At 37.0% G+C, this 16,641-nt stretch overlaps 1 pseudogene; it reads left to right on the plus strand.

Moving 5' to 3' along the window:
* The first annotated feature begins 288 nt into the window (after nucleotides 1-288).
* On the plus strand, nucleotides 289-397 carry LOC127207851 (uncharacterized; annotated as a pseudogene).
* The last annotated feature ends 16,244 nt before the right edge of the window (nucleotides 398-16,641 follow it).

Below are 16,641 nucleotides of genomic sequence, written 5' to 3' on the forward strand. Positions count from 1 at the left end.
TTTAAAAATACGCTTTTAAGTGTCATGTTAGTAACAAACATGTGAGCTATCAAATGACTCAAGAAATCAAAGCACAGGAGAAATTAAAGATCCAAAATCGTACCTGCCTCTAAAAGTGTTGCAGGTGTGGCTGCTTTTTTTTGTTTATTTGTTTGTTTTTGTTTTTTGGGACAGGGTCTCTCTGTGTTAGCCTTGGCTGTCCTTTGTGGACCAGGCTGTCTTCAAACTCACAGTGATCTGTCTGCCTCTGCCTCCTGAGTGCTGGAATTAAAGGCATGGGCCACCACACCTGCCTTAGGAGTTGCTGCTGTGTCAGTAGGTGGCAGAGAGAAGAGAGGCTACATCTGTGCTCAGTGTTCCGACCTATGAACATTTGAATGATTAGTAGCCTAATATTCCCTGAAAAAAAGTGATTCTGAGACAACCAACAATCCAGCACCAGGGGCCTCAGACAGGGAGCTAGCTTGAGATAATTACCAGTCTGGCACTGTATAGGCTGAACACCTCACAAGACTGGGAGCAAGCTGAAGACTGGAAGATCCTGGCCTGGGATTGAGAGCCCACGTGGGAGTGACCTTGAGACAGAAAAATCTTTGCATGGGGTGACTCTGATGGGCCAGACAAGGAACAAGTCCAAGATGATCACCAACCAAGCACCATAGGGGATGGACAGGGAGCTAACCTGAGATAACCACCAGTCACACACCGAGCAGACCTGGTGTGTTTGGAGTGGTCCCAGACTATGACTGAGATGACTCCTGTATGGTGCCATGAAGCACAAATCCACAAGCTGGGCAGAGCACTCCTGAGACCACTTCTGAGATAACCCCAGACACCCAAAGACCCTGGCACCTCTAAGAGGAGCAAGTAAGTGGTTGAGACAGGAAAGAGAAAAAGAAACAGATGGATGTAGGCCTAATGAAGAGAGGAAGAGCTGGAGCTTAATGTGAGTAGGTGTTGATGCGATGTGAGACCATGGTAGAGCCTGGCTTGTGCTACCACAGGGGCGCACATCTTGGTCTGTGGCCCTGAAGCAGCAGGGGTCAGTTACCACCAAAGGCCAGGCAGATGTCCTTGATCTGGGCTACTGCCCAGGACATGTTGATATTTGAGGGTTGTGCAGAACAGTTCCCACCACTCACGTAGGCATTATGAGAGAGCTGGCCCTGGTGACATGAAAGCAAGAGAGCTGTTCCCACCCCTCTCCTAATGTAGCACTCAGAAAAGCAAGCCCTGCACCTCACCTGGGCAGCAAGCACAGTAGAGGTGATCTTGATGGCAGGGGCATGGGTGACTCAGCCCTTATGGTGGGAGCATGGGAGAGCTGGCCCCACCACTTGTCTGCCTGCTCTGTGGCAACATGAGTGAAGAAAAGATGCTCCCCTCTCACCAAGAGCAGGCAGGCAGAAGTGGTCCCAAAGTCAACCCAGCAGCAGTGCAGACCCCAAGTCTGACTTGGGAAGCACAATAGAGCTAGCTTTGGATCTGCGACTTATGGGTGAGCTGGCCCCAGTGTGAGTGTGGAAGAGCTGGCTGCACCTCTTGTCTACTGAGTGGTGCCACAGATGAAAGAGATGCTTTTTCCTGCTCCCTCATCACTCAGTATCTGTGCCAGGTAGGAGAGCTGTTCATGAGAGTGGGAGAAGTGCCCATGTCCTTCACTAGCTGCAGCAGTTGGGAGAGCAGCCCCTGAACTTTGCCTGACCTTCAAGGTAGAGATGGCCCTAGTAGCTGGCTCTGAGGGTATGAGAGTAGAAGAATTTGTGGACTGACAAACTCATATTCCTCTTAGGCCTAGATCCAAGGCTTTGAGTTACGACAGCCCAGCATCTACTTCATCTATTAACTACTGGAGTGCATGAAGAGATGGTCCTAAAGATCTAAAAATTAGAGGATCTCTATGACACAGGGCAACATTAGGCTATCTGTGAAAGGTCCCAGTAAAGTTGCAATATCATTAGAATGGCAGAAGCTAGAGGCCTTGTACCAGACCAACAAGTCATTGCAATAAAAATTTGCAAGCAAAATAGTCTGGACAAAAGTGTATACTGTGGGACACGCTATAGCTTTGCCAGTGGGTTTTTTCTTTGTTGAGAGGGAGGTTGCAAGGGTAGAGGGTGGGCAAAAGGGGGAGGGGTAGATGAGTGTGTGCATTAGGTGAAATTCACAACAAATAACGTTTTAGGAAGATCCAAGAATGGAGTTGTTTGGACCAATTTCAATAGGTTCATTAACTGGCTCCTCAGGAGAATCTTATGTAGAGACATAGTTCATACACACATAAGAAGGTCTGCACTATGTGGTTTGTATCACAAAATTTTGTGTTTGATCTACACATTTAAGTCCATAAATTCCCAAGAAATCAGTATATGTTGAAACCAATTAAAGTACTTCTATTTATTTTGTATCACTATGAAGGTCATTTTGTTCATTCATTTCTTCTTTATGTCTTTTGTCTTACTGTGACTTGATTCTTGTACATCACACATGCTCTGCCACTACAACCCCTCTCTTGAAACACAATTAGTATGGGATTTTGAGGCTATAAGATTTCTACATAAATAAATCTTTCCTTACCTCATTGCCATTACCACCATTATTTTCACTGTCTCTACAATGACTATGCAGTTGCCCAGATATTAACCAGCTTAATCAAGGGCTTTATATACCATACAAAAACTTTGAAATCCTAATAGAGTACTGCAAGATATTTAGTAACTAATGTATAGCTTATGAAAAAGTTATCAAAGTAAAATTCAAGATATTTATTAAGGTGACCTATAGATAAGTTAAGCCAGACATTGCTTGACCCAAATAAGTAACTGAAGATGTGATTAGGTACAATGACTTGTACACACCACACTGAATTTTACTTTCTAATTAATCTTCTAACAGGTTTTTGTCGAGGAGAAATAAGGTATGATCAAATAATAGAGTCAACTATGACAGTTATCTCCCAAGGGTTCTAGCATGAAATTAAGTGAACAAAGTTGCATGCATGGGACGAAGTTAGCAATCTTGACAACCACATAATCACAATGTAGCATTAAATAAACTATCAAATAAAGTATCACAATCAATCCATTGTGCATTTACAAAATTACATTCACTGCAAGGCCAATAATTCCCTTAGGGATCCCAGGCTCCACACAGTGATCCTTTGTCTTTTTTAAGAAGTCTCTGACTCTGCAAATGTGTTTGCCATTACTTTATTAAGCAATATTGAGAGCATAAAGAGTAAACTTGACACATCTAAATAAAATCATGATGCATATGGGAACCCTTCTTGGCTTCTGGAATGTTGACAAATCAGGTGATCCTTCTCACTTTCTAGGAAAATCACACAACTGTGGTCTCTTCTCAGTCATATGCACTGATCTATAACCTAGCCTGGATGCTGCTTTCACGTCAGAATGCTGAATCAATGCCTGACTCTGCAGCTACATGTAAGATATGTTGCTTACATACTTATTCAAGCTCTCCATCTTCAGATTCCATCCTCCACCTTCTTTGTAAGTTCTCAGGGATGGTATCATTTATGCTCATGCAACCTAGTAGCTTTAAGTCACCATCTTCATCTAAATTCACAATTCAGTCAACTATGGTTGATCTTCTCTCCACTCTCTTAGAAGATGCACAAGTGTATCAAATTCAGTCTTTCTAAAATACAACTGTTATTTTCCCCTCAGTTCTGAATTCTACACTGTTGTGTGCATGTTCTCTAGGATTTCAACAAGGATTTAATTCTCTATGTATCTCTTTGAAGCTTTTCACACTTGCGTTCTCTCTATACTGCTGCCTAAACATCACATCTACTTTCCACTGCACCAGCCCCCGTCAATCACTGTGACTGTCTTTGTCATCTTCAGTCATTTGTCTTTTAGTAGGTTTCCTCATCTCAGGCTGACCTTCTAAAGTTTATGAGGTACAATGATGCCAACATTATGTTTGTGGGAAAACAAATTTTAATTGTTATTTCTCGTTCTGAAATCTAACACCTCACCATTTTCTACTGGTTAAAGTGACAACTTATTTATCCAGCCACAAGCTCTATTTAATTGTATATCTGCCTCAATCTTAGCACCCCTTTTCACGCAAGGTATGTAGACTTCTAAAGAGTCAAGCTGCTTCATGGCATATAAAATGGAATTGTCTGCAAGGAATGTATTCAGTCAATAATCAAATACACCAAAGAAAACTGTAGCAGAAATAATTAGTTATGCCACCAAAACACTTGCTTCCTGTTCACTAAACATAGAGTTATGACCAAAAACTTGCATCACTTTTAGTGTACCTATGTTAGAATTGTTAGCTGACTAGAGTTGAATCGTAATGCTTCACTTTTGAGCTATGATGGCAAAGAATCATTTATGCTTTCTTTATATATTCTCTTTTCTATCTCTGTTTATCTAAACTGATAACAATGAGATACTAGACTCAAGCAATGCCTTGGAAAGACATTACTTGGCAATAGAATCATCTTATCTTTGGCAGTTACTTAAAACATTGATGCCTATTATGTGCCAATACTACCAGTGTTTTAGGGGTATTCTCACTGCAGATAGTGTAACACAAATACAGGGAACAAAAATGAATCATGGAAAATGAATTCCTTCCAACCAGAAGCCTTCAATTTAACCAACTGATAAAGAAATTTTTAAATAGGTCGCTCCAGTATTTAATAACTATATCCTATTTACTTGAGGTGTAGTACCTTCTTTCATTATGTTTCACTTCAAATTTTTCATCATGATACACTGGTTAGCTCAGGTTAGATGTATTGATTCTTCTTTTATGGAATTTCCATAAACTAGTTTCCTTGCAGAGGAATGTGGAGCAAAGGTAAGATTTTGAAGAGTCCAGTCTAAGAGTGCGCTGTGATTCACTTTAATGATTTTACTCGTAGCATATCTCCAGATATTGACTTTTAAATCCAGAGAAGATGGGTGAATCTAAGGAAACAGTGAATTCTAGACATAACAGGATTGATGCATATATGAGAGGCACATACAAGATCAAGCCACCTGGGTCCCAGAACTGAGACAGGAAGTGGTCATGGACTTTCATCCCTAAACCGTGGCTAAGAAACTAGGTGCAGTTGGCATTCTCTTACAAAAAAAAAGTAAGTTTCCTCAATGGAGTCTCATTGGACTTAACCACCTATAAGGTGCCGGTACCAGTAGTAGATGGCCAACATGAAACAAATTCGATGGTAGTTAGATTTTGACTTTTGGTATAGGTATTATATTACTTTGGGCACTTTTGTATTTGTCTTTTTGTTGTTGTTGCTTGTATATTGTAGGTTTTTAAAATGTCATGTTTATAAGTGTTTTTCCTGTATGTGTGTATGTTGTTCTTTTTAAACTCTGGTTTATTTGTTTGCTGATGTTTATTTTCCTGTTTATTTTCTAAAAAGAGAAAGGAAAAGAGGCTTAGATTTGGTGGGGTAGAGAGGTGGGAAAGACCTTGGAAGATCTGGCAACTGGTAAACTGTAGTCATAATATAAAATTTTTTTCAACTTATGAAAAGGGGGAAAAGCTTGGTGATATTAAGCTTCAGTTAAAAAAAGAAAAGGAAATTGATCATTTAATTATCTTTATAAGATCTCTCCTATTTGGAAAATTGTAAGATGTGGACTATGACATGTTTACTAGCAAATTCAAATATTTTTGCTCCTCTAAAAAGACTATGATAATGATAAATATGTCACAAATACTTTTTATATTAAGTGCAGACGGTTTTCTTTTTTCTAAGCAAATTTTATTTCTTAAAAAGTTCTATTTCTGGGACTGAAGAGATGGCTCAGCAGTTAAGAGCATTGACTGCTGTTCCGGAGGACCCGGGTTCAATTCCGAATATCCATATAGCAGCTGACAACTGCCTGTAAGTCCAAGATATGACACCCTTACACATACATGAAGGCAAAACACCAATGTACTAAAAATAAAGAAATTATTTTTTTAAAAAATAGAAAAGTCCTATTTCCTAAAAGAAAACCATGTTATGTTCAAGTTATTAACCCTACAAAAAGAAAAATTGAATTTTTACTAATATTCATTTGTTACTTGATATACTGAAAACAATTCATGATTTAGGGTGAAATATGATATTACTTCAATACTTAAAAAAAGATGGCATATTAGAAATCTACAACTATGGAAGTATTCTACAATGTGCTATTTAGACATGACAGAGCAAACTTTATAACATCCAAATATACTGCTTTGGTTGATTTCAAAAGAAGCTGACCAGTAAGATCCTAAAATCTCCCACAAAATCCTAATCTGATGAAATATTCTTTTGTCTTCTCTTCTTATCTCTAAGCTCTTTTTGTGAAATGTAACCAACATCATAGAAATGGATAAGTTTTAGTATTCAATAATTCTTGATCTGTCTAGGAAACTGTCACACTCTGACATTATTTTACTGGTATGCACATTTATAGGATCTAAAGAAAAATGACCTTTTTTCTTGCAATCACACACATCTGATAAAAGATACCCCAATCTGTCCTTATATTGTCACCAATAATATCATAACTGTTTATTATAGCATCAGATAAATTCGGACAATGGTTCCAAGTGTAAGGAGCTCAGGATGGAGGTTTGGTCCTTGTTGACTTTTAAACGCAATGTAATCACACTGCAGAGGAGCTCTGCTCTTCCTCCCACCTGCAGGCTCCTGGATGCATGCATTGATTTATGCCAGCTCAATCTTCCAACTTTTCATCAAGTTCTTCAATATTCGGCACCTTCATTATGAGCTATGGTTTTCTCTATCATTAGAGAAACACGGTTAACTAAGCTCCCCTCAAACAGCAGTGATTACTTTCGAGTTCCTGAGCTTGTTGCAGTAGGCTTTGCGACAAGGATTGATTTATTGCTTTTTAAATAGATTCTTAATCTGCAAATCAATAAAAATGCCCCCTTTCAGCAGTGGCACAGGGTGAATGACTCACCCTTGAAAGCAGAATGAACTACCGCTGTCTGTCTTCCTTCCTAACGCACTCATAAGAGAGTGTGCTTTTCTCTGTTTGGGTTTCCACATAAGGTAGAGGAGTGCCTGTGATTTCAGCCTGGTTTCTCCAGGAATAAGCCTGGACCTGACCCAGCCAGGGCTGCTGCTTGAAAATCCACATATTTTTGTTGTTGTTGTTATGTAGTTAGGAGGAATTAAAACTCAAATATCTGCTAGCTGGTTGAAGGTAAAAGTGAATAGCAAAAAACCCGGATGTCAGCAATGTGTTGTACCAAAGATACAACGTTTTTGATAGGTTCTGAACTAGTAGAATGTTTTGGAATTTAAACTTTGGGTAATTGACTTTAAAAAGATAATAAACTAAGACAGAGTGGAAGTACAGCTCATAGGCTTATTTCCCCATATGCCGTCTCTTCTTCATGCTCTATTAAACATACAGTACATTGTAAACCCTCCTTCCTGCATGATTTCAGAGGCCGGGGAGGTGCAGAACAAAGAATCCTGGTGTAGAGCTCATGGGCGAAGCAGGGCTAGCATGCACAAGGTCTTGGGTTCAAATAAAATCCACAAAAAATGGCATTTGGACTTTAGTCTGAAAAGGTTCCTTTAAAGTTTTCTAACATTAGTGATAAATACGATTAGAGAAACCCAAGAGCCACAAAAGAATTTACTTATGTGTTACATTTTTGAAAGGCTTTGGTTTAATTTGATAAGATCCCCATAGTATATTTTCTTCCCAAACAATTCGAATGCAATAGTTGTAAAGGTTTGTATATTCTTTTAAAAGTTGTGGCACACAAGTAGTACTTTTATTTAAGTTGTACCATTAAATACAAAAAAGGAACATTTTGAACAACATTTTTGACACAAACATTTCTAGAAAAAGAGCACATTCTAGCATGTGAGAACTTTAGACAATGCCGTTATTCTTTTGATCATAGCCAAATATAGAGAGAGCAGAAGAAAATCATTCCATTTGGGTAAATAAGAGTTAATGCTTTTTTAATTGTAAGGTGTTTTATTCAGACTAAAGTTAGAAATACCATATCTCATTTTTCTCTCCTCTTTCTCTTCTCTTTTTTTAGTAGTTGGAGTTAATAGGACCCTGGATGCCCACCTGCTTTTCTTCTTTCACATACCACCAACCACAGAGAATATAAAAAAAGAAATTAGAAAATTATTATTGGGTTCTTATTTGAAGTTGTATTGTGTAGCATACCTTCCATTGTGGATAAAAGACATTTTAAAGGCTCAATCTTTTTATAAGATTGTTCATTCTAGGAGGTCATGAATTTGAAAGAGATGGGTATGTGGGAGGGTTTGAACGGAGGAAAGGAAAGGGAAGGAGAAAATGATGTGGTTATAGTGTAATCTCAAAATGTAAAAAGTTATTTAATAAAAAGGAATCTTTATGTTTAATGTATTTCCCATCTACGAACTAAAAAAATAGAGAAGAAGATAAAGCTAAATAAGGAAACCAATATATGATCAGGCCCCTTAACCTATTGTCACAATTTAATGACACTGAGCCTTTATCTTGGCCTCCAGACTACCATCATACTTCATGTAGTAGAAACCCGATCTTATTGCATTATGTAGACAGTTCAGTTATCAATGAACAATTTTAACTAGGCTGAAAACAATTCATGATCATATAACTGCATTTCAGCCAACTGAAGAATAGGTGGATAGTTTATTCCTCATGACACAAACATTATGGTTTTTGTTGTTGTTGTTGTTTTTATACGATGAGTGTTGTTGGTGGAGCAATTGGTTGATCCAAGCAAGGCAGGCACATTGTAATTTGTTTGACCACCTATTCTGGTTGACCCAGTGAGATGGTCAAAATGTGCAATCCCAAATTCTTTATTACATCTTATGTTCATCTGCCCAGAATCTCAGAGAAACACGTCCATGTTGATCACATATCTTTTCCTCTAAAGTTTCTACTTTTATGTCACACATATTTGAAAGGAAGAATCAATACACTCCATTTCCCTTTAAAGTACTAATATTTTAATTTTATCAATAAGATAATTTTTTCAAAAGCAGAATTATTCTGAATAAGGACTTTTGTCTGAGCTTCCTAAGCAAGCTTCTCTATTAGCAAGAAAAAGAACAGACTTTTCTTAGCTTCAGCATTTGTCAAGAAACAACATGGGTCAATGAGTGCTTAGAGAGCTGAAGCCAGTGTTTATAACATCAGCAAAAGGATTTAATGATTAAGTAATACACCAATATCATTATAGGTACTATTTTCTCATATACCTCTCTTCTGAAATGAGACTGTAAACTTGATGTGTGTTTTCTTCTTGAATTTTCCCATGATCCTGACCATATGTGCCCTATCAAACATTTTTTACACCAAGAAACTTAAAATCTTTCTCCACAGTCTGAGATTCATTAAACAAGGCTTTTTCCACCCAGAAAGTAGATATAAGTATCTGATGGTTCCACTTAATCTTTGTTAAATATCAATTAAAAATATTCAACCTTAACCTCAAGAAACTGACCATCTGCATCCTCGTCCTGCTTTTCCATTCCTAGGAGCTCTACATCAACAAGGCTACTATATGGTTTTGTAGTGAGAATAATAAAAAGGATCTATATTGTGTGCTGATTAAGAAGACTAAATGAGAAAATTGACATAAGATGCTTATCACACAGAAAACACTAAATCAAGTTTACTATCTCTATGGTAATAGCTAATTAACTTGATTTTTGATTGAGGCACTTTATTGTCCTCATTAAAAATACATATTAATCCATTATCTAATATTTATTGGCAAGACAGTGTGGTAACTATCATGGCCTTACAAGTATCTGCTATAAATAATTACCAAATAATTGTAAGTTCTGACTTCTTGAGGCCTGAATAGCTAAGCAGTTATTCTAATCATTCAAGACTGCAACGGCAGATGAATTCATTACCTGGAAAATGGCCATACTTCAGAGTTTAGTTAACAAAGTTGTGTCAAACACTGTGTAAGAAGAGTCTTAAGACGTTCATCAATGAAACCTGCTGTCCTCAATACAAAATTTGATAATATAAGAAAATTCTACATGTGGGATATTTATGTTCATGATCTATACACATTTCTGAACTGAACTCACAATCATCCAGTGGGAAGAGTAGAATCATTGCTACACGCAATAGAAATGATGTTCTCTAGCTGTATAGCAGAGTGCGCAGGTGATTTTAATTTATGCTCAGCCATGTCACTCTACCATATCACCCTGGAAACGTATTGACCTTACTTAAAAAGGCCATATATATGTTATCTGATGGAGCAGCAAATGGCTCACATATCATATGGATATGCCAGAATTGTGGTCATGTGACTAAAAAGCTGTCCTGTTATAATAATTTAACAAGCCAGAATAATGCCAAATTAGCATTCTAGGACATTGGCAAGAGAGAATTTAGCATATAAGCATCCTTTTGTTATTTAATGGCCTTGAGGATCTATGTGATCTGATATTTTGAAATTATGTTGTTGTAAAAATGGATATGTATCCTCCCATATTAGATGAGGTACTTAGAAAATGTGGAGACCTAAAAAATATTCTATAATATTTTTAATATAGCTATTTTAATCAGCTAACTTTTCAAAATTTCCATCATGCTTTATATTCTGATTAAAAATAAATTTCTTAGGAAAACTAAATATTAGTATTGAATCAAAGAAATTATACCTAAAGTCACTCAAAAGTATTAGTCATTATTTTGGAGTCAAGGACATTTGTTATAGTCCTTGAATATTTTGAATATTTAAGACTATGTAAAAATAATATATTTGTAAAACTGTTGTTGTATTATAGAACAATCTTTGAATAAGATTTGCCTAATTATATCATTCAAACATTAAAATATTGAGTCATAAAGAAAGAAAACTTTTGCTTAATTTGTCAAATTGATATTGTATGGAAGCTCCACTGGTATTTACAGTTTAACAGATCTTTTTTATTAATCATTTAATTTCATTCCTGAAACAGTCATCTAAAGATGGTAGAGTTGCAACCTTTCCTTTCTAGGGCAGGTAAGCAGAACTTCAAAATAGTTAAGCACCTCCCGACTGCTAACTATGTTAACCAGCTGCTGTCTACTTGACTTAAAACTTGAGTAAAGGAGGGAAATTTTAACTGGTCTAAGTAGCCTAGGCAACTACCTGTGGCTAGAGAGGTCATACATCTCAGAAAAGAACCTACTTCTGCCATTATTCTAAATCATATAATTGCATTCTAAATATTTATCATTATGCTCACATTGAGTGTAGATTTCATCCTTTATAGAAGAATCTTACTGAGTAGATGGAGACCATTAGAGAGAAGCACATTGACCCAAAATGCAAGAAACTACTGACTGTGAGGTCCACAGCTGCAACTGATCTGTTTGCAATGCAACACTTACATCTAAGGATCAAGGAACATCACTGAAGATGGGGCCAGAAAGATTCAAAGAGGATTTCAAAATATGCAGGATGATTGTGTCTTCAGGACATGACAGGAAAGTTGTAGCTACGAAATCTCAATAATATGGCTGCCTATACAAATCTAATAATAGTTGGCATCCCTACATAAATGGGAGAAATCTCACCTGACAACATCCTTAAAAGAAAAGCTACAAGCAATTAAACGCGACAAGCTACAAACAGGTGACTCCTAAGAGAGGGTGAATTAATCTCCCCTTAGCATGAAACCAAAAGCAAGTGGTCAGCCGTAAAAACAGAAACATAAGAGAAACACTAAATACAGTCAGTCAGTACATTTATATATGCATGTATAAAAATAATGATTAAAGAGGAAGAAGCCATGAAATAGTAAGACATGGAGTTGGGGTAGATGGTATGAGTTGGAGGGAGAGGTTAGGAGAAACAATGTATTATTTTAAATAAAAGTAAAATTTAAAAATGACTTTAAAATATAGTATATTACAAAATGACAACCAGGAAGAGAGTAGAAATACTAGTAATGGAAATATGCAGGCATTTGCAATGGCAGAGAAAAGATTGAAATCATGTTTTTCATAAATTAAAATATTTTATATTATAAATTAGTTGAGATTGTCAAGGACAAATATAAAGTGCCAGCAATTCAGGTGGGAGAATCAAAGTTCAGTGAGAATCTGTTTGCTTTTTACCAGGATGACTGCTAGGTATCATCAGTGGTTTAGTTACTACCAGACTGGGATGAGCCACAAAGTGAAAAAAGCGAAGTAATGAAAATTGTATATGTGCTTTCTGAAAAGGTCAAGTGATTTCAGGTCAAACAGCCATTATGTAGTTTAATTGAAGCAGTCTTCCATAGAATTGCTGCAGAAAATGCAACTGTTTACTGAAGTTCTTGGTGAATTATTAAATATTTGCCACTGCACAAAATAAAACAAAAAGATAAAAAAGAAACCCTATATGCAAAGGATGAAAATGTAAACTAATCAGTTCATAGAAGATCCTTCTTTTTTTAAATATATTTTATTAATTTATTCATATTACATCTCAATTGTTATCCCATCCCTTGTACCCTCCCATTTCTCTCTTCCTCCCATTTTCCCCTTACTCCCCTCCCCTATGACTGTGACTGAGGGGGACCTCCTCCCCCTGTATATGCTCATAGGGTATCAAGTCTCTTCTTGGTAACCTGCTTTCCTTCCTCTGAGTACCATCAGGCTTCCCCATCCAGAAGATGTGGTCAAATATGGGGCACCAAAGTTTGTATGAAAGTCACACCCCACTCTCCACTTGACTGTGAAGAATGTCCTGTCCATTGGCTAGATCTGGGTAGGGGTTCAAGTTTTACTGCATGTATTGTCCTTGGCTGGTGCTATAGTTTGAGCAGGTCTCAGACAACATGTGCATTAAATTTGAGCACAGCCTGTGCAATAGGTACATCACACATGTTATCATTGAGTCAGATATGGCGGCTCTCTTTACTATTACTTAAGTCTATGAATTGTCAATTAGGTGGGTGAATTCAGCAGGAACCATTAAGAATGCCGAAGTGAGCACAAATGTTCTCTTTGAAATATCAGTTCTCTTCTATTTAAAGAAGCTGCTGATAGCGAGGGAAGAGGAGCTGCAGTAAGCACAGTCTCCTGTTTTAGGCTCTTCATGAGGTGGGAACTGCGGATGCTTCTTCAATCAACAGATCACCCCTCCATGATGCTGCCACAGCTCCCTGACACCAGGCTTCTTATGGTGGGGCTAGATTAGCAGGTTTTCATATGTGAAGAGATTAGCATATGCTAACACATCTTAATTGTGTACCCTTAACTTTATGAATCATTACCCGGAATTTCTGTCCTTCACTGCAGGTGTTTCAGTGAGGGATGAATTTAGAATCTCCTGATTGAGCATCTATAGTGCAATAGTAGAGGAATTATTAACAAAACATGCCCACTTTCATTATTTTAACTAGAATGTGGTGATGCTTTAAAACTTGTGTGTGTGTGTATACCAGATACTGATATCAGTTTTTTTTTTCTCAACCATTTTCTTCCCTTATCTTCTGCAACAAGTCTTTCACTGAACCAGAAACTCAATGATTCAGTTACACTGGTTGGCCAGTGAGCTTCAGGGATTTGCCTGTCTCTCTTCTCTCAGAGATGGAATTCCAAAGACATGCATTGTGCCTGGCTCTTTATGAGGACTTAGGGGATCTGAACCCATGTCCTCAAGTATGCACCATAAGTACTTTATCAACTGACCCATCTCCCCAGCCTGAGATCAATAATGTTTTTGTTGTTCTTTATTTTTCAGACTGTCATTCATAATAATAAACAGTGGCTCTTGGAAAATTTAGCTTTTCTCTTCTCAGAATATTCCCCAAATTGTTTGAGAACAATATGTCAGCCAGATTTAACATCCACAGGGGAGTCCTTCCAGCAGAATCACAGAGTTAAAGTTGGTAACTTTGTTATACTTTCCTGTCAAGAAATATAAAATCACAACAGTCACAACATCATTATCTCTGAGATAAAACAATGCTCACTGTTTGATTAAAGTCTGTAATGCTCATCTCATCTTTTCATACGCATGAATATTATACAAAAGCTTGTATTATAAAAGCTAACATAGTTGTATGTGTGCCACTTGCCAAGAGATAACAGGAGACAGGAAATCAAATTAGCAAGCAAATAATTCATTGTCTGTTGAAAGCACTTTCAGTAACAGTATTGAGTGCCTACGAGAAAAGTATAATCTTACAATTATTGTTATTCAGAATTGCAGAAAGGACTCACTTGTTAAGCATGCTTGCTGCTCTTTCAGAGGACCCAGATTTCGTTCTTAGCATCTAGGTTAGAGGAGCTCACAACTACCTGTAACTCCAGCTCCAGGGTATCTGACAACTCTGGTGTCTGCAGCAGCCATATACTCACACATACATATAATACATAATAAGGTAAACTTCAATAATACCAATTACCACTGTTCTCTAGCTGTGTTTACACAAGAGAAATAGGGATAATTCAAGGCAGTCCTTTTTAGCCTGAACTCACAGCCTATTACTGAGACTAAAAACAAAATAGAACAAACAACAAAACCTTTTCATCTTCTACTAGAGAATGAGGTGAAAAAAAATAGGACAGTGTTTTGATACTAATTAAATGTTTTTTAAAGTAACCCAGGCAACTGTCTGTAAGTCTACTATGATTTAAAGGCTCACTCCCTGTTAGCAGTTAGTTTCTTCTTCATCTGCACTTGATATTTAACCCTGATACAGCATTAGAACAAATGAGGTATTCGTAATGGTTTTCCTGGCCTGTGGGGTGTAGACATGATGCTGACATCCAGTTACTCATATCCTCTTTTAAGCTACTTCTGCCACTGAGAAAGTCCTAGGCTCTAGAAATACTTCTATCTAACACTTCTATGTATTACATGATGTAGGCTGTCCGTTATTTCTCTCATCAAGTTTTAAAAAGAAAATTGTGTGCTAAGACCTTGATGATGATTTAGGATGGTAGATCTGTTAATATCACAGAAACCACAGCGAAATACCATGAGCCACACTGTCACCTACCACTTAGGATTATCTGCAAGGATTCAATTGCTTTTTTTGCCTCCTATGCTACCAACCCTTTCCCTCTTTCCTTTCCTCCTGTCTTCAACATCCACTGACACCCAGAATACACACTCATTACTTATGAGAAACAGGGTCTGAATTGATGTTTTCCCCAAATCATATGAAAATTACATATCCTCCATTTTTCAAATTCAAATTCAAAATTTCACTTTGTTGTTTTCTTTTTAAAACATAGTCTCAAATATAGTTCAGGTTGCCTTGGAATCCATGACAGTCTATGTGCCAGAGATTCGCTCCCAAATGCTGACATTGCAGGTATATATGGCACCACACACAACTCAAACTATGTTCCTTTTGTTTAAAAATATCTCTGAATTTCTCTGACATCAGCTGATATGGTATTTGTGAAAAGGAATTCCTTCATTTGAATCAAGTACAGTAGCCACTAATGATTTATAGACTCTTTGTGTAATTGAAGCTCTGACCTCACACCAAGGAATGATAACATATGACTATAATCAGAAGGAAACTGTATTCAATTCAAAACCTAATAGTATTATTAAACATACGTTCAGAACATATTTACTCCTTAATTATATAAATGTATGAGAGGGTCATTAATAATATATATTGACATGCTTTTATTAAATTTTGACAAAGAATTAATTTTGCCATAGGATAGTCAATAACCTTAAGTAGAACAAAACTCATATACTATATTGATTTGGAGCCATGAAAAGTCATTAAATGTTGCTTAGAGGAGCAAATAAAATTATAACATGAATATTGAAAAGTATTAATTCATTATTTTAAAAGATATGGGAAATTTCTTATAACATTAATTTATAGAAAATTTCAGGCAAGAACTTTATTTTTTAAGGAAAGAAGAATGTTTTGAAAATATCTTGTATCTTACTAGCACTTAAAAGAAAGTCATGTCTGTATTAAGTGTCAAATAAATGTCAGTGAATGGAATAAGTTAGATCTTATGTTTGTATGCACAAAAATCCTGATAAAACCACTGGACAGATGTCTAGGAAAACACAAAGGCCAGAGCTGGTTGGATACAGTCACATCTGAGACATGTATGGAGCAGTAGAAACTGCCCCTGCCTATGCACTACACAGAGATTTTCCTATCCGTTTACTGACATCAAGCTTCCACACCTCTCTTCCCTCTTCGTATTGCAGGTGTGTCTCAGCCCATGTCTACTGCAATTCTCCCACCTCCTGCTCCTTTCCATCTTGCTTTCAACTGGGTTTGATATTTTCTCATTCAAAAATTCCTTAAAAGTTGTACGACTTCTTGACTGTTTGTTCTTTGATATTCATAGGTTTCTCGTAGTTTTTGTTTGAAAATTCTTAAGTTAGGTCATGAACAAGATTATGCATGAACTGCCCTCGGATAAAACAGCTATTTTAACAAAAGGAAGCTTTCTCTTGTAATAGTGTTCTCAGGATGGGTAGAATAACATCTCAAGGAAGTATGCATTACTATGGATGGAGCACTCAATCAAGGACTCTGCAAATCAGAAAGCAGAGAACATCTTTCCCACATATTCTTACCTGCACTGAATAACCATGGCTACCTAGCACACACAGAATTCTCCTGTGCCACCACCCACTTCTTTCCTATGCCCT

The sequence above is a fragment of the Acomys russatus genome, chromosome 2 (genome assembly GCF_903995435.1).
Source record: "Acomys russatus chromosome 2, mAcoRus1.1, whole genome shotgun sequence".
Classification (NCBI taxonomy): Eukaryota; Metazoa; Chordata; class Mammalia; order Rodentia; family Muridae; genus Acomys; species Acomys russatus.